At 46.3% G+C, this 23,204-nt stretch overlaps 1 protein-coding gene across 1 annotated transcript in view; it reads left to right on the top strand.

Moving 5' to 3' along the window:
- Positions 1 to 23,204, top strand: part of LOC143172029 (UV excision repair protein RAD23 homolog B-like) — a 105,208-nt gene that overhangs the window by 41,642 nt on the left and 40,362 nt on the right. The gene's annotated exons all lie outside the window — the stretch shown is intronic.

Below are 23,204 nucleotides of genomic sequence, written 5' to 3'. Positions count from 1 at the left end.
TTTGCTTTTTTTGTAGTTCTAGTAAATATTGACAGTGATTAAATATTCGTATTCTTGCTAGAGCTATTTTTTTCTTTCCTTAAAATTGCATGCATGTAAAGGTATTGCTGGGTTTTTAATAGCTTCTTTTGAAAGTTGATCCAGAGAAATTAGGGCCTTTCACTTGTAATTTGAAAGGGAATATTTGTAAGTTTTAATTTATCTTACTAGGAAAGTAAGATATTGAGATTTTAAAAAGTGCTTGGCACTGGCCTACTTTGGTTCTCGTTGAGGTCAGTCTGAGTTACATCACTGTCTTTGGGGAAGCAGTTAGGGACAGAATTCTGCTTCTGGAAATTCATCTTGTTCTTCCAGCCTTAAACATTCAAGCAAGCAGATGAAACCAAAAATTTTCAACCTTAAGCATTAAAAACTAGTATTATATATATGTGTATTGGGCATAAACAGCAGGGTTTAAGTAGCGGGGGGGGCTGCAGTGGTGACTGTTGTGGGAGAAGGCCATGAACTGCCCTGTGCCAGTCACAGCTGGTTCCAGTCAGCTCTGAAACAGATATAAAAAATCAATTGTGTTCCAAAACTTCAGCCAGAAGAGCACGCATGGCACCTCTGCTCAAAGATATTTAAGAAAGAACAGTAGCTGCTAGGGTCAGGAGACATGCAGAAGAGATGCTTTTAGAGACATGCTTCTGGGACACAGTCTTGGAGGAAGGCACTCCAAGCCAAAGGAGGTACCATGAGGTTATCCAGGACTGTGTCCAGTTTTGACCATCTCCAAGGATGGAGACTCCACAACCTCTCTGGGCAACCTGTTCAACCATCCTCACAGTAAAAAAAAGTGTAAAAGTATTTTCTTATGTTTAAATGTAATTTCCTGTATTTCACTTTGTGCCTGTTGCTTTTTGTCCTGTCACTGGGCACCACTGAGAAGAGTCTGGCTCCATACCCCACCCCCCCAATCAGGTATTTATACACATTGATAATATCCCCCAAGCCGCCTCTTCTTGAGATTAAACAATCCCAGCTACCTCAGCCTCTCTTCATATGAGAGATGCTTCAATTCGCCGAGACGAGCAGCTCTGGTGTCAGCACGATCCGCAGCGGAGCGCTCTAGCGTGGTGCACAGGGGGGTTTCCTGAACCGGGGAGACCTCAGGGGGAGCCGAGAGAGCCGCCAGGAGCCTGCAGCTCGCGCGACAGTGGCTGATGTGACCTGGGCGGGGCCAGGAGCAACTGCGGCCAAGCCCCCGCCACGTATAAAAGAAGCCCCTGGGGAGTGCTAGCGACCAGGAACGCTGCGAACAGGGGGGGCAAACAGGGCGTGGTGCATCAGCAAGGGCGTGGCGTGGCAGTTTGCGTGGAAGCATGTGCAGGAAGGACGCTGAAGCTCTGCCGGCTCGACCAGGGAGCAATGGTATCCACCTGGCAGAAGGCCATGGCCTCTCTAAGCTCTGCACCTGCCCCGATTGATGCAGCTTCCCAGACAGAGCGCCAGTGGGAACATGCTGCCACCCAGGTGTCAGGCTGCAGGGTGTGCCCTACTCTTACGCCAGTATCGGACGACAGTAGTGAGCAGACCTGTGGGACGTGCACCCAGATAGAGGAACTCTGCTTAGTGACAGAGCTCCGGGAGGAGGTGAGTAGGTTGAGGAGTATCAGGGAGTCCGAGAGAGAGATAGACTACTGGAATCGCACCCTACCTTCCCCGGGACAGGCCCAACAGGCAGACAGGACGCATGATACGGAGGATTCCCTATCCGCTCTCTGCCTGGCTGAACACAGTGACTTAAGGGATAGGGGGCAATGGCGACAAGTTCCTGCCTGGCACAGCAGGCGCGTCTCCTCTGTGACTACCCCACATTCCCAGGTGCCCTTGCATAATAGGTATGAGGCTCTGCAAGTGGAACCAAACAATGACGAGGATGATGGTTCATCTAGCTTGGAGGTGTTGCTGAGGTTAAATTGGCCTACACCCTGCATCAAAACTGCTTCCATAAAGAAGAAAAGATGAGTCATTGTCATAGGAGACTTTCTCCTGAGGGGAACAGAAGGCCCGATATGCAGACCAGACCCACTTCTTAGGGAAGTCTGCTGCCTCCCTGGGGCCAGGGTTAAAGATGTGAAGAGAAAGTTTCCTACCCTGGTACGGCCCTCGGATTATTATCCATTATTGATTTTTCAGGTAGGCAGCAATGAAGTTGCAACAAGAAGTCCAAGGGCAATCAAGAGAGACTTCAGGGCCTTGGGACGACTGGTTAAGGGATCAGGAGCACAAGTAGTGTTCTCCTCTATCCTTCCAGTTGCAGGGAATGATGAGGGAAGAAACAGGAAGAGCCAGCAGATCAATACCTGACTCTGAGCCTGGTGTCACCAGCAGAATTTTGGGTATTTTGATCATGGGTCAGTCTACATGACACCAGGCCTGCTGGCGACAGACGGGGTACACCTGTCTCAAAGGGGGAAAAGGATCTTTGCGCAGGACTTAGCAGGGCTCATTGAAAGAGCTTTAACCTAGATTTGAAGGGGGAAAGGGATAAAACCAGGCTTGCTAGAGATAAGCCTGGGGGCGGCATGCCAATGTTTGAGGGACGGTGTACTAGCGAGGTCCTTGGGTCTGCTGTCTCAGTGGAGGTAGGGGATGGAGATCCATGTGGCAGCAAAGACGCAAGGGTTATTAATATGTTAGAAACCATGGAAGCGCCTGAGAATGGTCATGTAGGAATTGGCTTCTTCCCCCAAAAAGGTGGCGGGATCAATAGCCCAACTGAAGTGCATCTACACCAATGCACGCAGCATGGGCAACAAACAGGAGGAGCTGGAAGCCATTGTGCAGCGGGAAAACTATGATATAGTTGCCATCATGGAAACATGGTGGGATGACTCGCACAACTGGAGTGCTGCAATGGATGGCTATAAACTCTTCAGAAGGGATAGGCAAGGAAGAGGAGGCAGTGGGGTAGCCCTGTATATTAGGGAGTGTTTGGACTGTCTAGAGCTTGACGATGGTGACGATAAGGTTGAGTGTTTATGGGTAAGAATCAGGGGGAAGGCCAACAAGGCAGATATCATGGTGGGAGTCTATTATAGACCACCCAACCAGGATGAAGAGGCAGACGAAATATTCTATAAGCAGCTGGGAGAAGTCTCACGATCGCTAGCCCTTGTTCTCGTGGGGGACTTCGACTTCCCAGATGTCTGCTGGAAATACAATACAGCAGAGAGGAAGCAGTCTAGGAGGTTCCTGGAGTGTGTGGAAGATAACTTCCTGACACAGCTGGTGAGGGAGCCAACTAGGGAAGGCGCCCCGCTGGACCTGTTGTTTGCGAACAGAGAAGGACTTGTGGGTGATGTGATGGTTGGAGGCCGTCTTGGGCACAGCGATCATGAAATGATAGAGTTTTCGATTCTCAGAGAAGTAAGGAGGGGGGTCAGCAGAACTGCTACCTTGGACTTCCGGAGGGCAGACTTTGGCCTGTTTAGGAGCCTGGTTGACAGAGTCCCTTGGGAGGCAGTCCTGAAGGGCAAAGGAGTCCAATTCTTCGCTGGGTAAAAAACTGGTTGGATGGCTGAGCCCAAAGAGTTGTGGTGAATGGAGTTAAATCCAGTTGGCGGCTGGTCACAAGTGGTGTTCCCCAGGGCTCAGTATTGAGGCCAGTTCTGTTTAATATCTTTATCAATGATCTGGACGAGGGGATTGAGTGCACCCTCAGTAAGTTTGCAGACGACACCAAGTTGGGCGGGAGCGTTGACGTGCTTGAGGGTAAAAAGGCTCTACAGAGGGATCTGGACAGGCTGGATTGATGGGCCGAGGGCAATTGTGTGAGATTCAACAAGGCCAAGTGCCGGGTCCTGCACTTTGGCCACAACAACCCCATGCAGCGCTACAGGCTTGGGGAAGAGTGGCTGGAAAGCTGCCCAGCGGAAAAGGACCTGGGGGTGTTGGTCGACAGCCAGCTGAATATGAGCCAGCAGTGTGCCCAGGTGGCCAAGAAGGCCAACAGCATCCTGGCTTGTACCAGAAATAGTGTGGCCAGCAGGAGTAGGGAAGTGATCGTGCCCCTGTACTTGGCACTGGTGAGACAGCACCTTGAATACTGTGTTCAGTGTTCAGTTTTGGGCCCCTTGCTACAAGAAAGACATTGAGGTGCTGGAGCGCGTCCAAAGGAGAGCAACGAAGCTGGTGAGGGGTCTGGAGAACAAGTCTTATGAGGAGTGGCTGAGGGAACTGGGGTTGTTTAGCCCGGAGAAAAGGAGGCTGAGGGGAGACCTCATCGCTCTCTACAACTACCTGAAAGGAGGTTGTAGCGAGGTGGGTGTCGGTCTCTTCTCCCAAGTAGCAAGTGATAGGACGAGAGGAAACGGCCTCAAGTTGCGCCAGGGGAGGTTTAGATTGGATATTAGGAAAAATTTCTTCGCCAAAAGGGTTGTCAAGCACTGGAACAGGCTGCCCAGGGAAGTGGTTGAGTCACCATCCCTGGAGGTATTTAAAAGATGTGTAGACGTGGCACTTAGGGACATGGTTTAGTGGTGGACTTGGCAGTGTAAGGTTTATGGTTGGACTCGATGATCTTAAAGGTCTTTTCCAGTCTAAATGATTCTATGATTCTATGATTAACCATTTTTGTGGTCCTTCACTGGAATCACTCTAGTATCCCCATGTCTTTTTGTACTGGGGAGCCCAGAACTGGATACAGTACTCCAGATATGGTCTCACCATTGCTGAGAAGAGGGGAATGATCTCCTCCCTCTGCCTGCTGGCAACACCCTTCCTAATTGTTATGGTTTAATCCCGGTAGGCAGCTAAGCTCCAAACAGCTGCTCGCTCACTCCCCCTGCAGTGGTGTCGTGGTTTAATTTCAGTCGGCAACTAAGCACCACGCAGCCGCTCTCTCACTCCCCCCCACCCGGTGGGATGGGGGAGAGAATTGGAAGAGCACAAGTGAGAAAAACTCGTGGGTTGAGATAAAAACAGTTTAATAATTGAAATAAAATTATAATAATAATATGATGATAATAATAATACACAAAGCAAGTGATGCACAGTACAATTGCTCACCACCCGCCGACCGATGCCGAGCCAGTCCCCGAGCAGCGGCCCCCCCGGCCAGCTTTCCCCAGTTTATGTACTGAGCATGACATCACATGGTATGGAATGTCCCTTTGGCCAGTTTGGCTGTGCCCCCTCCCAGCTTCTTGTGCACCTCCAGCCTTCTCAGTCGGTAGAGCATGGGAAGCTGAAAAGTCCTTGGCTAGTGTAAGCATTACCTAGCAACAACTAAAACATCGGTGTGTTATCAACTTTGTTCTCATCCTAAATCCAAAACACTGTACCAGCTACTAGAAAGGAAATTAACTCTATCCCTGCCGAAACCAGGACAAGTGGGATCAGAGAAACAATCAGAAGGGTAAAAGTGAGAAAACTCGTGGGGTGAGATAAAGACAGTTTAATAAGTAAGAAAAAACTCCAAACACACACACACTCACAAAAAACCCAAAGAAAAACAAAGCAAAGAAAAACAAAATGAAGAAAAAGGTGATGCAAAAAAATGAACAATTGCTCACCACTAGCCAACTGATGCCCAGCTAGTCCCTGAGCAACGGCAGCCCTGGCAAACTTCTCATCCATTTTTTTTTTTAAATTGCTGGGCACAACATCATATGGTATGGAATATTCCTTTGGTCAGTTGGGGTCAGCTGTCCTGGCTGTGTCCCCTCCCAATGTCTTGTGCGCCCCCAGCCTACTCGCTGGCAGGGCAGTCTGAGGAGCAGAAAGGCATTGACGCTGTGTAAGCACTGCTCAGAAATAGCTAAAACAACCCTGTGTTATCAAAACTGTTTTCATCACAAATCCAAAATATAGCACCATACTAGCTACTATGAAGAAAATAAACTCTGTCCCAGCCAAAACCAGTACAATCTCCACCCCTTATTCCATACCATTTATGTCATGCTCAGGTTCCACAATATCCAGTCCATCATTAACCACCACCTCCCTTCCTCTCCTTTGATATAGGCACAGATATCATTCCCTTAGTCTATGGGCCACCCCTGTAAAATGTCCATTGAGTTAATTTAGTCTATGACTTTGGGCTCCATCTGTGATGGTGGTCACTCAGGACAGGAGAGGTGTTGTGTTGTGTTGTGTTGTGTTGGTTTGTTGCACACTGAAGTCAGCTCAGGTTGTGTCACCACTGCACTTGCCCAGTTCCTCACGAGATTCATTCTTCACTGGTTCAGGTGACTCCCGCTATAATACCTTTGACATATGGGAGCTACAGCAGGGGCGAAATACAGCATCATACAGAAATGGCATCAAAAACTCAAATCATGGGTTATTTTCACCCAAGATTAAATCTCCTTCAGATACACATGGGACTTTCCCATTCTTCTGCATTACCCACCAAGTACACCGAGGTCCTTGAGCAAAAGCAATCCCACGAATGGGTTTGCCTTTTCCTGAGGAAGGAGTAACCCAGACTGTCTTTCCCAGACAGCTCCTTATGTGTACTACGGGGACTTTATCTCCTTCCACAGTACGTAGGGGTTTCAATTGGGCAGGGCTACGTTGACTGGAAGATCCTCTAGTGTTAACTAGCCAAGTGCCTTCTGCTAAATGTGTATCCCAGTGCTTGAATGTCCTACCACCCATTGCTCTCAGTATAGTCTTTAACAGTCCATTCTATCGTTTGATTTTCCCGGAGGCTGATGCGTGATAGGGAATGTGATACACCCAATCAGTGCCATGTTCCTTGGCCCAGGTGTCTATGAGGTCATTTTGGAAATCAGTCCCGTTGTCCGATTCAGTTCTTTATGGGGTGCTGTATTGCCATAAAACCTGCTTCTCAAGGCCCAAGACAGTATTCTGGGCAGTGGCATGGGTCACTGGGTATGTTTCCAACCATCCGGTAGTCACTTTCACCATGGTAAGCATGTGGCGCTTGCCTTGGCGTGTTCATGGCAGGGTGATATAATCAATCTGCCAGGCTTCCCAATATTGATATTTCAGCCATCGTCCTCTATACCAGAGAGGCTTTAGCCGCTTGGCTTGCTTGATTATGGCTCGTGTTTCGCATTCATGGGTAACTTGTGCAATGGCGTCAATGGTCAAGTCCACCTCTCAATCACGAGCCCATTTGCATGTTGCATCCCTTCCTAAATGTCCTGATGTGTCATGGGCCCATCGAGCTGTAAATAGCTCACCCTTATGTTCCCAGTCCAGATCCACCTGAGCCACTTCAATTCTAGCAGCCTGGTCTACCTGCTCATCGTTTTGATGTTCTTCAGTGACATGACTCTTGGGTCTATGAGCATCTAAGTGACGGCCTTTTACAACCAGGTTCTCTACCTGGGCAGCGATATCTTGCCACAATACAGCAGCCCAGATAGGTTTACCTCTGCACTGCCAATTGCTCTGCTTCCATTGCTGCAACCACCCCCACGGGGCATTTGCCACCATCCGTGAGTGTCCTGGTTTCAGCTGGGATAGAGTTAATTTTCTTCCTAGTAGCTGGTACAGTGCTGTGTTTTGGATTCAGGATGAGAATAATGTTGATGACACACTGATGTTTTAGTTGTTGCTGAGCAGTGCTTACACTAAGTCCAAGGCCTTTTCAGCTTCTCATACTACCCTGCCAGCGAGGAGGCTGGAGGTGCAAAAGAAGCTGGAAGGGGACACAACTAGGTGTCCTGGTTTCGGCAGGGATAGAGTTAATTTCCTTCCTAGTAGCTGGTACAATGCTGTGTTTTGGATTTAGGATGAGAATAATGTTGATAACACACCGATGTTTTAGTTGTTGCTAGGTAGTGCTTACACTAGGCAAGGACTTTTCAGCTTCCCATGCTCTACCGAGTGAGAAGGCTGGAGGTGCACAAGAAGCTGGGAGGGGGCACAGCCAAACTGGCCAAAGGGACATTCCATACCATGTGACGTCATGCTCAGTACATAAACTGGGGAAAGCTGGCGGGGGGGGCCGCTGCTCGGGGACTGGCTGGGCATCGGTCGGTGGGTGGTGAGCAATTGCACTGCATCACTTGCTTTGTGTATTATTATTATTATCATCATATTATTATTATAATTTTATTTCAATTATTAAACTGTTTTTATCTCAACCCACGAGTTTTTCTCACTTCTACTCTTTCAATTCTCTCCCCCATCCTACCGGGGTGGGGGGGAGGAGTGAGCGAGCAGTTGGGTGGTGCTCAGTTGCCGACTGAGGTTAAACCACAATAGTCCTTTTTGGCACCCAACGTGGGGCACGAAGTGTTTGAGATAATAACAGATTAACCGGAGTGTATTAAGGAACTTATATCTGTTAACGGTTGTGGGTCACAATGTTGGTTCCTCTGCTCTCAATATTGATTTGTCTAATCTGCATCGTGCTCGTTTTTTTGCTGTACATGTTAAAGATTGGTGTTGGTTTTGGCAGTTTGCTGTGGTCTGCAGTGATTGGTGATGATCCGCTTGGGAGGTTTATTTTTAAAACATTGACCTTGGGCTTAATTTGGTATGTGAGTTTCACAATGAAGCCATTACTGTACTACAGATACCACTTCATGGAGACAACTAGCAATTGCAGTAACTTTTCTGAGAGTTTTTTTACGGAGGAAATACAGAATGGCAGTGTCACTACGTTTTTCTATGATGTTCCCTCCTTCATTACAGTAACTTTTCAGTATTTTGAACATCCTTGGGCAGTTAAGATACTTCTATTAGTACTTCTTTGGAATATTGTTTCAGTTTTGTCTAAGGTTAATAAGCAATTTAAGAATATCATCCAGAGATCTGCCCCAAGGCTGGATAGTTATGAGTGGCAGGGTGTGTGGGACAAGATGGGCAAGTACCTAGGCCAATGGGCACCCCCAGTGTTTTGGAACTTCACCCCTAAGCAAGTGCAGAACCCTGAAAAGTTAGTAGAATATTTGGACAAAGTATGCTGTCACCCTGGCAACTCCAGAGAGACACAGATCACTGCAACGTGCTGGGGCCTGGCCCATGCCTACCAAGCCCTGTTCAACACTATTCAGTACCCTCAAAGGGAAGAGAAGGTCTCTGGATCTGACGGTAAAATGACACGCACTGCGGCCACTCAGACCCGGGCAACGCGCCCTGCGGCCACTCCGACCCTGGCAACATGCCCTGCGGCTACTCAGACCCCGGCAACAGGCCCTGCGGCTACTCCGACCCCAGTGACAGGCCCTGCGACCACTCAGACCCCGGCAACACGCCCTGTGGCTGAACCAAAGAACCAGCCTGTGCCGGTATCAGTCGCCCCTATACAGAAGAAGAAATCTTGGAAGTGGAATTCGGCTCATTTAGTAAGGGAAGAAGAAGCTTCTTCTAAAAGGGGGCTGGAGGAAGAAGTGGACGAGGCAGACTACCCTGGAGAAGGGCCAGCACGAGAACAGGAGGAGGAGGGCCGGCTGCTGCTCGGGGAGGAAGAAGATGAAGAACTCATAAACGAGGCAGTAACCACCCGATCTCTATCCCTGAGTGAGCTGCGAGATATACAAAAAGATTTCAGCCGTCGTCCAGGTGAGCATATTGTCACCTGGCTGCTCCGATGCTGGGATAATGGGGCCAGTAGCCTGGAATTAGAGGGTAGGGAAGCCAAGCAGCTGGGATCCCTTTCTAGGGAAGGGGGCATTGACAAAGCGATTGGAAAAGGGACACGAGTCCTCAGCCTTTGGAGGCGACTCTTGTCAAGCGTGAAGGAAGGAAAGGTATCCCTTTAAGGAAGATGTCATATGTCGCCCAAGGAAGTGGACCACCATGGAGAAGGGTGTCCAGTTCCTGAGGGAATTAGCTGTGCTGGAGATGTTTTATGGTGACCTGAGCAATGAACAGCTATCTGAAGACCCAGATGAAGTCAAGTGCACACGACCCATGTGGCGGAAGTTTATAAGGAGCTCACCATCGTCATACGCCAATTCATTGGCAGTGATGACCTGGAAAGATGGAGAGGAACAAACAGTGGATGAATTGGCTGGTCAACTCCGGCAATATGACGAAAGTCTCTCATCTTCCCTCATCTCGGCTGTGGAGAAACTGTCCCGGGAGGTCCAGAAATTCAAAGAGGATAGGTTCTACTCCCCACCTGTACGGACCAGTATCTCGGTTATTAGGAGTCAGCGTTCTCTTGCTCGAGAGAGAGAGTATAAAGGGTACACACCACGGGGCACCCTATGGTTTTACCTGCGTGACCACAGAGAGGACATGAGGAAGTGGGATGGAAAACCTACCGCAGCCCTGGGGGCAGTGGTACGCAAATTGCAAGGGAAAACAATCACAGAAAGAGGTTCTTCCAGGAAAATTGCCGCTCCAGTTTCCAGCGGGCAGTTCCCCGGACAAAGTAGAAGGGCTGATTTTACTCCTGATCTTAATGAAGAAACTTCTGACTCATACGTACAAGAAATGAGAAATGAGAACTGTGATGAGGACTAGAGGGGCCCTGCCTCCAGCCAGGGGGAGGAAAGGGACAACCGGGTTTACTGGACTGTGTGGATTCGGTGGCCTGGCACATCAGACCCACAGGAGTATAAGGCTCTAGCAGACACCGGTGCACAGTGTACCCTAATGCCATCAAGCTATATAGGGGCAGAACCCATCTGTATTTCTGGGGTGACGGGGGGATCCCAACAGCTAACTGTATTGGAAGCCGAAGTGAGTCTAACTGGGAACGGGTGGCAGAAGCACCCCATTGTGACTGGCCCAGATGCTCCATGCATCCTTGGCATAGACTACCTCCAGAGAGGGTATTTCAAGGACCCAAAAGGGTACCGGTGGGCTTTTGGTATAGCTGCCTTGGAGACAGAGGAAATTAAACAGCTGTCCACCTTGCCTGGTCTCTCGGAGGACCCCTCTGTTGTGGGGTTGCTGAAGGTCGAAGACCAACAGGTGCCAATCGCTACCACCACAGTGCACCGGCGGCAATATCGCACCAACCGAGACTCCCTGATTCCCATCCATGAGCTGATTCATCGACTGGAGAGCCAAGGAGTGATCAGCAAGACTCGCTCACTCTTTAACAGTCCCATATGGCCAGTGCAAATGTCTGATGGAGAGTGGAGACTAACAGTAGACTATCGTGGCCTAAATGAAGGCACGCCACCGCTGAGTGCTGCTGTGCCAGACATGCTGGAACTTCAATACGAACTGGAGTCAAAGGCAGCCAAGTGGTATGCCACAGTTGATATTGCTAATGCGTTTTTCTCAATCCCTTTGGCAGCAGAGTGCAGGCCACAGTTTGCTTTCACTTGGAGGGGCGTCCAGTACACCTGGAACCGACTGCCCCAGGGGTGGAAACACAGCCCCACCATTTGCCATGGACTGATCCAGAGTGCGCTGGAACAGGGTGAGGCTCCAGAACACCTGCAATACATTGATGATATCATCGTGTGGGGCAACACAGCAGGAGAAGTTTTTGAAAAAGGGAAGGAAATAGTCCAAATCCTGCTGAAGGCCGGGTTTGCCATAAAACAATGTAAAGTCAAGGGACCTGCACAGGAGATCCAGTTTTTAGGAATAAAATGGCAAGATGGACGTCATCAGATCCCAATGGATGTGATCAACAAAATAACAGCCATGTCTCCACCAACTAGCAAAAAGGAAACACAAGCTTTCTTAGGCGTCGTGGGTTTTTGGAGAATGCACATTCCAAATTACAGTCTGATCGTAAACCCTCTCTATCAAGTGACCCGGAAGAAGAACGATTTCAAATGGGGCCCTGAGCAATGACAAGCTTTTGAACAAATTAAACGGGAGATAGTTCATGCAGTAGCCCTGGGGCCAGTCCGGGCAGGGCAAAATGTAAAAAATGTGCTCTACACCGCAGCCGGGGAGAATGGCCCTACCTGGAGCCTCTGGCAGAAAGCACCAGGGGAGACTCAAGGTCGACCCCTGGGGTTTTGGAGTCGGGGATACAGAGGATCGGAGGCCCGCTATACTCCAACTGAAAAAGAGATATTGGCAGCATATGAAGGGGTTCGAGCTGCTTCAGAAGTGATCGGCACTGAAGCACAGCTCCTCCTGGCACCCCGACTGCTGGTGCTGGGCTGGATGTTCAGAGGGAGGGTCCCCTGTACACATCATGCAACTGATGCTACATGGAGTAAGTGGGTCGCACTGATCACACAACGGGCTCAAATAGGAAACCCCAGTCGCCCAGGAATCTTGGAAGTGATCATGGATTGGCCAGAGGGCAAAGATTTTGGAATATCGCCAGAGGAGGAGGTGACGCGTCCTGAGGAGGCTCCAATGTATAGTAAACTACCAGAAAATGAGAAGCAATATGCCCTGTTCACTGATGGGTCCTGTCGTCTTGTGGGAAAGCATCGGAGGTGGAAAGCTGCTGTATGGAGTCCTATGCGACAAGTTGTAGAAAGTGCTGAAGGAGAAGGTGAATCGAGCCAATTTGCAGAAGTAAAGGCCATCCAGCTGGCTTTAGACATTGCTGACTGAGAAAAGTGGCCAGTGCTCTCTCTCTGTACTGACTCATGGATGGTGGCAAATGCCCTGTGGGGGTGGTTGCAGCAATGGAAGCAGAGCAACTGGTAGCGCAAAGGCAAACCCATCTGGGCTGCTGCATTGTGGCAAGATATTGGGTTATTCCTGCCTTGGGCAAAGGCAGACCCATCCGTGGGATTTCTTTTGCTCAAGGACCTGGGTGCACTTGTTATATAAGGTGGAAGGCTGGGGAAGTCCGATGTGTACCTCAAGGGGATTTGATTTTGGGTGAGAATAGCCAATGATCTGAATTATGTGATGTTAAGTGCTAATTATAGTTATAATAGTTATACTAATAATACACAGATATACTAATGTTATTACAATAAGAATCACCCAGACTAATGAAGAATAACTTCAGTGAAACCAAGCAAAGCACGGTGATGATGGTACCAGAACTGACTTCAACATGAAACAATCCAACCCCACATACCATCTCCATCTTTCCTATCCTGGAAGATTATTACGACAGATGGAGCCTGAAGTCATGGACTAAATGAACTCACCGAACATTTTAGAGGGATGGTCCATAGACTAAGGGAATGATATCTGTGTGTGTATATATATATAAAAAAAAAAAGCAGGAAAAGGGGTGGTGATTAATGGAAATGTACTGAAAAATATGGGACTTGAACATGATGTAGACGGTATAGAATAAGGGGTGGATACTGTCCTGGTTTTGGCAGGGATAGAGTTAATTTCCTTCCTAGTAGCTGGTACAGTGCTGTGGTTTGGATTTGGGATGAGAACAATGTTGATAACGCACCGATGTTTTAGTTGTTTCTAGGTAATGCTTACACTAGCCAAGGACTTTTCAGCTTCCCATGCTCTACCGAGTGAGAAGGCTGGAGGTGCACAATCAGGACAGCTGACCCAAACTGGCCAAAGGGGTATTCCATACCATATGACATCATGCTCAGTATATAAACTGGGGGGAGTTGGCCAGGGGGGCGTGGCCGCTGCTCAGGAACTGGCTGGGCATCGTTTGGCAGGTGGTGAACAATTGCATTGTGCATCACTTGTTTTGAATATTCTTTTATCATTATTATTATTTTCCCTTCCTTTTCCGTCCTATTAAATTGTCTTTCTGATTCTCTCCCCCATCCCACTGGGAGGGAGGGAGCGAACGGTTGTGTGGTGTTTAGCTGCCTGCCACGTTAAACCACGACAATGAGTCAGTGCTTTGATAGAGCACTGGCAATTTTTCTTGTTTTGCAATAGCTAAAGCCAGCTGGATGGCTTTCACTTCTGCAGACTGGCTCGATTCACCTTTTCCTTCAGCAGTTCCTGCGACTTGTCGTGTAGGACTCCACACAGCTGCTTTCCACCGCCAATGTTTTCCCACAGTACGACAGGATCCATTCTGTAAACAGGGCATTTTGCTTCTCATTTTCTGGTAATTTATTATACAGTGGGGCCTCTTCAGCATGAGTCACCTCCTCTGGCGACACTCCCAGGTTTCGTCTTTCTGGCCAGTCCATGATCCCTTCCAGGATTCTTGGGCAGTCGGAGTTTCTGTTTTTGAGCCCATTGTGTGAACAGTGCAATTGAGGTGCCAAGAGGAGCTGTGCTTCAGTACCAACTACTTCTGAAGCATGTCAAACCGCCTCATGTGCTGCTAGTATCTCTTTCAGTTGGAGTATAGCGGGCCTCAGATCCTCTGTATCCCCAGCTCCAAAACCCTAGAGGTCGACCTCAAGCCTCTCCAGGTGCTTTCTGCCAGAGGCTCCAGGTGGGGACATGGTCCCTGGCTGCAGTGTAAAGTATGTTTCTCGCATCTTGTCCTGTCTGGTCTGGCTGAAGGGCTACTGCACGAACTATCTCCTGGTTAATTTGTTCAAAGGCTTGTTGCTGCTCGGGGCTCCATTCGAAACTGTTCTTCTTCTGGGTCACTAAATAGAGAAAGCTTACGATCAGACTATAACTTGGAATATGCATTCTCCAAAAACCCACAATGCCTAAGAAAGATTGTGTTCCTATTTTGCTAGTTGGTGGAGACATGGCTGTTATTTTACTGATCACATCCATTGGGATCTGATGACACCCATCTTGCCATTTTATTCCTAAAAACTGGATCTCCTGTGCAGGTCCTTTGACCATGCTTCTTTTTATGGCAAAACCAACTTTCAGAAGAATCTGGATTATTCTTTTCCCTTTCTCAAACACTTCCTCTGCTGTGTTGCCCCACACAATGATGTCATCAACATATTGCAGGTGTTCCGGAGCTTCACCCTGTTCCAGTGCAGTCTGAATCAGTCCATGGCAAATGGTGGGGCTGTGTTTCCACCCCTGGGGCAGTCGGTTCCAGGTGTACTGGACGCCCCTCCAAGTGAAAGCAAACTGTGGCCTGCACTCTGCTGCCAAAGGGATTGAGAAAAAATGCATTAGCGATATCAGTTGTGGCATACCACTTTGGTGACTTGGACTCCAGTTCGTATTGGAGCTCTAGCATGTCTGGTATGGCAGCATTCAATGGTGGTGTGACTTCGTTCAGGCCACAGGAGTCCGCTGTTAGCCTTCACCCTCCATCTGACTTTTGCACTGGCCATATGGAAGTATGAAAGGGTGAGCAAGTCTTGCTGATTACTCCTTGGCTCTCCATTTACCGAATCAGCTTATGGATGGGAATCAGGGAGTCTCGGTTGGTGCGATATTGTCGCCGGTGCACCGTCCTGGTAGGAATCGGCACCTGCCATTCTTCGACCCTCAGCAACCCCACAACAGAAGGATTCTCTGAGAAGTCGGGCAAGGTAGATAGCTGTTTAATCTTCTCTGTATCCACAGGAGCTACACCAAATGATGCTTTATTGGACAGAGCTCCCAGCCCCTCATCTACTGGTCAACCAGAACACTGAACCTCTTCTATAATTGCAAATCTGCTGGTGGAGCAGGAGTTGTCCTCCTGGTGCCAGAAGTCACAAGCTTCCAGCCTTTGCCATCTTGGGAGTCTCCATTTCCCAACTTGATAAGCACAGACTCTGGCTGCCCCTCCTTCAGTACAGTTGGGAGTTTGGGCTCTTGTCTCTGCAGGATCTCCGAGAAGATTCTCTTAATCTTTTTCTCATTATCTCTGATGCTGTGCAGTTGTCTGATCTCCTACTACAGTTCCTTTACTTAGCAACACAGGTCCTCCACCAGTGCACATCTCCTGCTGATAGCATCAGCAGTATAATTCCAGGTTCTCAAAAGAGTAGGAGAGAATGATAGCATCAGTGCTCAGAAGTATATGTAACACCCTGTAACAGTAATAGGAAAAGAACAAGGGCAAACCATACATCAATAGTTAACCTTTAAGAAAGACAAGAATGACTCAGACTGAAGGACGCCAAATTGAAGAGGTGAGCAAAAGGACACAGTGAGGAAGACTATTGACGACCACCAATGAACATAAGAGCACATGCGTTAAAGACTTTTACATATGTTGATGAGTTCCAGGAAGTAACATGAATATGTTAATCATTACCAGGAAATCTAATGAATATGTATATTCTAATTGTATATAACTTCTGGAGTTGAACAACTCGGCGCGCACATTAGGTTGGAATGATCCCCTTTGCACCCGGCGCCGCAATAAAGAATGCCTGCTTTCTAAAACTCCAAATTGAGTCTTAGAGAGTTTTTTATCTGCCGACTTACGGTAACAGATTTGGCGACCCAGATGGGACACTGCTCTTGAGCCTCAACAGATCCTGGGATTGCGGAACCTCAGCCGGCACCGAGGGATTCTCGGAGAGGATTTTTCCCGATCCCCAGACCAAAGAGCCCCTGAACGAAGAACATTGTTTTGTGAGTATTAAGGCATTCTTTCGGAAATTTGGATACCTGCCCGTCAGACGCAGTGAAAGCTCCACAGGGTTGGATTTGGGACTTGAGCAGGGGCTGGTTCCCATTTGGTAGGGGTTAAACGTCCCCGTTTGGTTTGGAAGGGGTTAAAATCCCCGTTTGGTTTAAAAGGGATTGGAATTCCCGCTCAAGGTAAATGTTAAGAGCAACCGCGGTAACAAATACTGTAAGAACTTGTCTATTACTGTAAGCATTTTGTCTGTTTCTTATAGTTCGTCTGTTTGTCATAGTGACCGGTTATTTGTGGTGTTGTATGAAAGACTTGTTTGTGTGTGTGTGATTCCCCATGTATAAAATGGGCGCCGGATCATCCACGGGTGGGGGAATTTTAAAGAAATCACCTTTGGGTTGTATTTTAATACATTGGAAACAAATTGCAGGATCCCCTGGTGGGGTCGCAAAAAGGGATGATCTAATTAAGTATTGTAATCAATGGTGGCCACTATATAAACTAGAAGATGGAGAAAAGTGGCCAAGGAATGGTACTTTGAATTATAATACTCTGTTAAAACTAATGTTGTTTCTAAGGAGAGAAGGAAAATGGGATGAGGTATTGTATGCTGATATGTTCTTTACATTAAGGCAGCATCCCGAGTGGCAAAAGAAGTGTGGAATCAATTTGGCCCCAACTGATCCTTTGGTATTGGCATTGGAAAAGGATAAGCGAGAGAGAGAAAAAGGGAAAGTGTTAAAAAGGTGTTGTTCGGCATGTAGTATTGGACAGAGATGTTTGAAGTTGACCCAGAATGAGCAGGAAGAGGATTTAGAGATGTTAGTGGCTCCAGGGTTGAGGCAAAGACCTCAGAATCATGAACGTGAGCCCTTTGGGGCAGAGGGTGGATTGAACGATGAGTCCAAGAGAGACACTGCAGGGGCCATGCCGGTGGCAAGGAGAACTCGGAATCGACAGGGAACCGCGTTGCAAGCTCCGTTAAGACAAGCAGTAGGGAATGAAGGTTCGGTTGTAGTGAAAGTGCCTTTTTCGATTACAGATTTAAATAATTGGAAAATAGCTGCCGGTAGTTATAGGGACGATTCGGATCGAGTGGCTAGTGCTTTTGAAATGATAATAAAAACTCAGGATCCAGATTGGAAAGATATTGAAGTTATTATGCAAGTATTGTTTGATAGTACAGAGAGGGAGATGATTCGTAAGACGTCAAGGACTCAGGTTGAAGCCCAAATAGCGGCAGGGACATTATCCTGGCTGGGATCCTAATGATAATGGGCAGAAATTGTTATTAATGCAATATCAGAAGTGGGTTCTGTTTGGTATAAAAATGCTATACCAAAAGCGATAAATTGGTCAAAACTATACAAGGTTAAGCAGGATAGAAAGGAGTCTCCCACTGATTTCCTAAAGAAATTGAAAGAAGCTACTTGGAAATATACCACTCTGGATCCTGAATCAGAGGAAGGAAAGAATCAGTTAGCAACTTTGTTTATCGGGCAGTCTGCTGATGATATCCGAAGAAAGCTGCAGAAATTACAAGGAGCAGATGCCAGGAACCTGGGAAAATTGTTGGATGTGGCTTGGGTGGTTTATAGGAACAGAGATCAGCAGAAAGAAAAGGGAAATGCTAGACTGATTGCGGTACTAGGAAGAACTTATGGACCTCGAGAAGGACCCAGGGGAGGATTTAGAGGTGTTTATCGAGGAAGAGGACGTGGTAGAGGATTCCCAAGGTTCCCAATAGGAGAGACACTGTGTTTATTGTAAAAGAAAGGGGCACTGGAAACGAGAGTGCCCATTTTTGCAGAAATTTGGGGAACAAGACACTCCCGTGTTAGCCGTAGAGGCAAGGGATTGAAGAAGACCGGAGGAATCTTCCCCAGCAGAGCCTCTGGTTAAAATTAAGCTGGGGGAAGATGAAACTGAAATAGAATGTTTGGTCGATACAGGGGCCACCTATTCGGCTTTGAACACGAAGAGACATGAGTTAGGATATGATACTGTGAGAATTATTGGTGCGACAGGAAAGTCAGAGACACGACCTTTCTTTAAACCCTTAAAATTTAAAATTGGAAAACAATGGGTAACGCATCAGTTTTTGTATCTACCAGGTGCACCAAAACCTTTAATAGGCCAAGATTTATTAGAAAAATTAGAAGCTGAAATAAAATTCAAAAATGGAGAAGTAGAAGTGTCAATGCCAGAATCTAAATTTGTCCAAGCTTCAATATTATTATTGCAGGAAATTGAGCAGGTGGAAAGAAAAATCCTGGCTGAAGTTGAGAATGCAGTGATTCCTGTCGCCTGGGCAGGAGAAATACCCGGAAAATCAAAGAGGGCTGAACCCGTAAGGATAGACCTTATACCAGGATCAGCACCAGTAAGACTGAAACAGTATCCCTTAAAATTAGAAGCTAAACTTGGATTGGTACCTATTATACAAAAGTTTTTGAAATATGGGTTATTAAGAGAATGTGAATCTAAGTATAATACTCCGATTTTACCTGTTAAGAAAGCTGATGGAAAATCTTACAGATTAGTCCAGGATTTGAGAGCAGTAAATCAAATTGTCCAAGATAGATATACATGCGGTAGTGGTAAATCCGTATACACTATTAACTGCACTCACTGAGGATCAGGGGTGGTTTACAGTTTTAGATTTAAAACATGCCTTTTTCTGCGTCCCACTTGATTCCGGAAGCCAGGAATTGTTTGCCATTGAATGGGAAAATCCTGAGACTGGAACGAAAACCCAGTATATTATGGAGACAAGAAAATAGAAAGGGAGTAATGCTACAGTATGTCGACGATATACTAATAGCTGGGAACTCCCGAGAGGAATGATTGGAACTGACAGTCAGTTTATTAAATTTCCTCGGACTTAGTGGTTACCGAGCGTTGAAAGGAAAGGCCCAAATTGCACAGGAAACTGTAATATATTTGGGCTTTGAAGTTCTGAGGGGACAGAGACAATTATGGATTGTTAACTATGGACTGATGGTAAAACCCTTGTATGAATTATTGAAGTCATCAAAAGGTCCCCTGCAATGGACAAATGAAGATCGAAATGCATACATTCAACTCAAAAGAGCACTTATGAAAGCCCCAGCTCTGGGACTGCCTAATTTAGAAAAGCCATTTGAACTGTTTACTCATGAAAGACAAGCAATGGCCCTTGGAGTTTTAACCCAGCGGTTGGGAGAATATAAAAGGGCTGTGGCCTACTTTTCTAAACAACTTGATCCGGTGAGCCAAGGATGGCCGAGTTGTCTAAGGGCAGTAGCTGCAACAGTGTTATTAATACAGGAGGCTCGAAAACTTACTGTGGGACAAAAGATAACTGTTTATGTTCCACACATGGTGACCACAGTGTTGGACCAGAAGGGTGGGCGTTGGTTGTCTCCTAGTAGGATGCTAAAATATCAAGTGATATTAATAGAACCAGATGACGTGACTTTAAAGACTACTACTGTGATCAACCCTGCCATGTTTCTCTCAACTCGACAAGGCGGCGGCAAACTGGAACATGACTGTCTGCAGACCATTGAGGAAGTCTATTCAAGCAGACCTGATTTAAAGGAGGTTCCCTTGCAGAATCCGGATTGGGAGCTATACACAGATGGTAGCAGCTTTATGAAAGAAGGAAAGCGGGTATCAGGATATGCAATCACCACCGTCGAAACGGTGGTGGAAGCACAAGCGCTGCCCATCAAGACGTCAGCTCAGAAGGCAGAACTGATAGCTCTCACCCAAGCTCTACAGTTAAGTGCAAATAAGTGTGTGAATATTTGGACAGATTCTAAATATGCTTTTGGAGTAGTACATGCACATGGAGCAATTTGGAAGGAAAGAGGATTGTTATCCTCACAAGGTATGGAGATAAAGCATAAAGAAGAGATCTTGAGCCTACTGGAGAGCATAAAGGCTCCGGCTGGTGTAGCTATTATGCATTGTAAAGCTCATCAGTCGGGACAAACCGCTCAGAAGCGAGGAAATAAGCTGGCTGATTTGGCCACAAAGCGGGCTGCAGAAAAAGGCATAGGGAAGAAAGTACTAGCTATAGTGCCAGAGAAAAGAATCCCCCTACAGAAAAACCCCGTTTATGATAAGCAAGAATTAAAACTAATCAAAACTTTATGAGCAGAAAAACGGGAAGATGGATGGGCGGTTACACCTACAGGTTTAGTAGTAATACCTCATTCGCTCATGAATAATTTAGTAAAGGAGGAACACAACGCTGTACATTGGGGAACTGAAAATTTGTTAAAATATCTACAAAAGTCAGTTAGTAGTAGAAACATGGTGGAAACTATAAGATCAGTTACACAAAGATGCGAGCTATGTTGTAAAAACAACCCAAAAATGCAGAATAAAATTCAATTTGGAAAAACTACTGAGGGACAGGCACCTGGGGAATATTGGCAAATAGATTTTACTGAATTGCCAAGAAAAGGAGGGCTAAAGTATTTGTTGGTCCTCGTGGATACGTATACAGGTTGGCCTGAGGCCTTTCCATGTCGCACCAATAAAGCAAAAGAAGTAGTAAAAATATTATTAAAAGAAATAATTCCAAGATTTGGAGTACCTTTAGGGATGTCATCAGATAGAAGTCCACATTTTATAGCCAAAGTAGTTACCGAAATAAGCAGACTGTTAGGTATTAGTTGGGATTTACATACCCCTTATAGGTCTCAATCTAGTGGTAAAGTAGAAAGAATGAATTATACCCTCAAGACTCAGTTAAGTAAGATATGTCAGGAAACCTCGATGAATTGGACACAGGCCTTGCCTCTAGCTTTGTTAAGAATTAGAGTCCAACCACGAGGTAGACAGCATTTCAGCCTGTATGAATTGATGTATGGACGACCGTACCAAACACCTGGACTGCCAGGAGAGATGCGAATACAAGGGGAGAATGATGCAAGAAATTACTTGATTGCTCTCGGGAAAGTTTTACGAAAACTAAATAAGTATGTAGTCTTAAATGAATCTCTAGGTCTTGATTCCCCAGTGCATCCATTCCAGCCTGGAGATTGAGTATACATCAAATCCTGGACTTCTGAAAAATGGAAAGGACCGTTTCAAATCTTGTTACAGCCCAAAAGAACATTTCTCTAGCCCTTAGTTGTGTCCAGGCTCAATTGTGGATGTAAACTACGGTAGCGGCAATTATAAGAGAAGGGGAAGAGGGCACCCTACCCACCGAAATTCGAAAGGTAATTTGGGATAATGCAACTAAATTTGAGAAAGAATTCCAATCCTCGTGGTACTTAGTTAATTTCACTTTTGGTCCCGTCAACAATAAGACCACAGCTTTTAACAGTTCATAATGCTGCGGTATACACCATATACCCAATCATTGCATTAGGATTAAATCACAACGGAGCTATAATCTATCCATTAGAACATAGGGTATGGGCCCAACGAAACGGAAACAAATGGCAGACTGTTGATGTTAGTACATGTATTGTACGGGAACAACAAGGATTTCTTTGTGAAAGTAACACCATTAAAGCCCAAGACGTGTGCCTTGACACTGAGCAAAACGTCTGTCATTTTGAAGTGCATCCCGATGAAATGCTCGAAACTACGCTTGTATATATTGGAAAGGGATGTGTTTGTATGAGAACCTTTTGTGATTTTATATTTATAGATAATGTTAAAGTAGATACTAACAACCATTCAAATATATGTGTTTGCAACTTTACTAACATTATGGGATGTGATTTTAACTATACTGCTCCTGTTACCTCTTATCAGTTACTACAATCCAATTATACACTAAACGAAGATTTGTTACCTACCCCCATTGGAATCTCACATTAGTGAAAAAGTTGCTACAACATAACGATTTGTGCCAAGTACTAGAACGAGTTTGAGACAAAGGACACAGAACTTAATTACTGTACATCATGATGCGGAAGAAATACGACATATCTTGGAAAGGGTGAAGAAGGATGGAGAATATCATTGGTGGGAAACTCTTCTGGGCTGGTCACCAACTGCAACAGGAATCCTGAACTTGATGCTCCATCCAATCGTTATTCTGATAATCCTAATTGTATTACGCTTATTACTGATATTAATTTTATATCTTAGAATCTGGTGTATAATGCGACAGTTATCAGCTAAGACAGAATATCTGAAAGAATTACAATATATTCATAACCAATAATGTAGTGAGGATTGTAGCTTTAAAAGCTCCAGATCCTCAAAAGAATAGGAGGGAATGATAGCATCAGCACTCAGAAGTATAGCTCCAGGTCCTCAAAACAATAGGAGGGAACGATAACATCAGCGTTCAGAAGTATATATAACACCCTGTAACAGTAATAGGAGAGAACAAGGGCAAACCATACATCAGTAGTTAACCTTTAAAGTTAACCTTTAAGACAGACAAGAATGACTCAGACTGAAGGATGCCAAATTGAAGAGGTGAGCAAAAGGACACAGTGAGGAAGACTATTGACGACCACCAATGAACATAAGAGCGCATGCATTAAAGACTTTTACATATGTTGATGAGTTCCAGGAAGTAACATGAATATGTTAATCATTACCAGGAAATCTAATGAATATGTATATTCTAATTGTATATAACTTCTGAAGTTGAACAATTCGGCGCACACATTAGGTTGGAATGATCCCCTGTGCACCCGGCGCCGCAATAAAGAATGCCTGCTTTCTAAAACTCCAAATTGAGTCTTAGAGAGTTTTTCATCTGCTGACTTATGGTAACACTGCAGGCAAGGACACTATCTCTCCCTGCTCCAGCCTCAGCAAGAGGCCTCCCCAGCACTCCCTGCAGCCTAAGACCTGCAGGGCTGCATTCTCCATCAGGAACTCTGTTTGAGTTGAGGCCTCTGATGTGCTGAGGCGGTTGCTCCAGGTGGTGTTGGGGACCATGCCC

Source organism: Aptenodytes patagonicus, chromosome W (genome assembly GCF_965638725.1).
Source record: "Aptenodytes patagonicus chromosome W, bAptPat1.pri.cur, whole genome shotgun sequence".
Classification (NCBI taxonomy): Eukaryota; Metazoa; Chordata; class Aves; order Sphenisciformes; family Spheniscidae; genus Aptenodytes; species Aptenodytes patagonicus.
The sequence above is the reverse complement of the archived record's forward strand: the minus strand, read 5'-3'. Positions and strand labels throughout refer to the sequence as shown.